This window comes from Cynoglossus semilaevis, chromosome 8 (genome assembly GCF_000523025.1).
Source record: "Cynoglossus semilaevis isolate Cse_v1.0 chromosome 8, Cse_v1.0, whole genome shotgun sequence".
NCBI classification, from domain to species: domain Eukaryota; kingdom Metazoa; phylum Chordata; class Actinopteri; order Pleuronectiformes; family Cynoglossidae; genus Cynoglossus; species Cynoglossus semilaevis.
Genome location: NC_024314.1, coordinates 19,059,451 through 19,061,788, shown reverse-complemented (window position 1 = coordinate 19,061,788; position 2,338 = coordinate 19,059,451).

The following is a 2,338-nucleotide window of genomic DNA, read 5'->3' as shown; positions in this document are numbered from 1 at the left end:
AAAGCAGAGATTGTTGTATAACATGATAAAATGCATCTAATAGATGAAATGTAGAAACTGCTACAGTAGAGCTGTATTTTATTTTTTTACCAGGATCCCAAAGTACTGCTTGTATTGAAGTACTATAGTATAAAAGTATAACAAAGAAAACCCTCAAGAGCAAATCACTTCATGATAAAACAGCTAAAAGGGATTGGAAATAACCAGGAAAAGTTCAGGAACCGGAATAACGGTGAGGGTCAAAGGTCTTTTCTAGAGATATGTCCAAGTTGGAAAATCTTCGTTGTAATCACTGCTGCAGGTTCTGTAGGAGTTCAGGAGATGATGGATTTATGATGTCGTGGTTTAGGTTAGTGTTAATCAACTGATGGCCCGCAGGCCAAATCCAGCCCCTCGGAATGTCCATTCTAGCGACTCGATTCTGAAATAAACATCAGATGATAATGTTAGAGGTGTCAGGTACATTGGGGTCATAACACAAGCACACCAACAACAACAACCGTGTGTAGCGTTTCATTCGGGCACAGTGTGTTCTGCACATTTAACACCTGTGTGCTGCAGACTGCAGACGTCTTGGCTGCGGCTGTTTTGAAGTGAAACATAGTTTTGTTCGTGCCGCTGAAGACGAGGTGCAGAATTTCCTGTCAGCTGTTTTCACGACTCGCTCCGTAAATCCCCCCCCTCCTCCACCGGAGTTCTCAATCAAACAGCCGCTTCTTCTGGAGTCTTCTCCTCCTTTCCTATCGTGGCATCTTAATCCTATCTTAAACCCTAACTCCTGATTCCCTTCACCTCCTGTATCTGCCTCTTCTATCTCCTCATCGCTCGCTCTGAAAATTACATCTAAAACAGGAAACAGCTGAGGTTGTTGTGTTCTCTTGTGTTTTTCCTGTCAGTTTCTCAGAAAATAAAAGCGAAGCTGAGAAAGAAAAAAAACAAACAGCCACCAACCACATGGTTGATCATGTGTTTTCATGTTGCTCTGTGTTTACAAGCAGCAGGGGCTTTAAACGATCATGTGTGTGCTGATAAACCGTATAAAATGAATACAAACCCGTGGAGATTAACATGGGTTGACAGTTCTCAGAAGTTATCAGGGTTTTTGTTTTTCATTACAGCAGCTGCAGGAGTCGAAAACAGCAGGAAAAAGATTTGAGTGTGTGTGAAACCATCTTATGAAACAGTTTGGTTCAAGTCTTCTGACAATTTCTCACAACTTGTAACAATGATGTGATGTCGTCTAAAACGGTTTTGTCCATATTTAGTTGTTTGATCTGTTGAATCACCTGCTACCTACATGGATTATTTATAAAAACATAATAATAATACTAACAGAGAAGAAGTAGACCAAAAATAGAGCAACAATTTGGCTAAAAACTAGTCAAAACCATACTCAAAACTACTGGTCATTTAAAAAAGTGGCTAAAGGCTGTTCCCAAAAAAAAAACTTCTGTAAAATCCACGTTGACAAATTACACAGACAAGTGAATAGCTAAACCGAGAAGTTAAAATTAGATTAAACTAACCAGGAATGAACTCAGAAACACCAACATTACAGCCTAACATTTAGGAAAAATGAAGCTTTTAGCAAACAAAAAGTAAATAACCAGATCCAGCTAACAGATAACGACACCTTATCAGTAAAATAGTAGCCAAACTAAAGCTACAAAAGCTACATGCTAATCAGTGAATAGCTAAATAATAACTTTTTTTTTCTTCAAGCCCAAAATATTAGACATTTTTATTAAAACGATGTATTTTTGCTAACATTTTGTCCATGGACCAAAGATTGAACACACTTTCACCAAGCACCAAACAAGAAGTTCGACAACAAATGTACTGCAGACGTCACCCACAAACCCACATACATGGCCCACTACCCCCGGCGCAGCTGTCGGAGTGCGTGGGTGGTTGTCAGACATGTGCCTCAACCTCGTCTCCTTCCATTTGGGCAAGTTTGAGTTTTAAGCGCAGGCTGGGCTGGAATAAGTTGGACCCGTGCCAAACATTCCAGCGCCGTTGGCCTACTTGTGTCAGCAGAGAAACGGTATGTACGGGCAACACCCACGAACGCTGTTCCATTTCTCACTGAGAGTGTAAATACAGTCTTAACCAGGCTTAGACGCAGGCGTGGCAGGGCCCACATCACATGCCCGAAACAAAACAAAAAAAAACAAGTCTAGTGCAGCTTGGTACTTTGTACTTTGTCCCGTACAAACACAAAGTACGTGCAGTTACACATGAACAGAAAGTACTGTATGTGAACCACGGTATGCTAATGTAACAGTAACAGTTCAAAGTGTGTGTGTGTGTGTGTGTGTGTGTGTGTGTGTGTGTA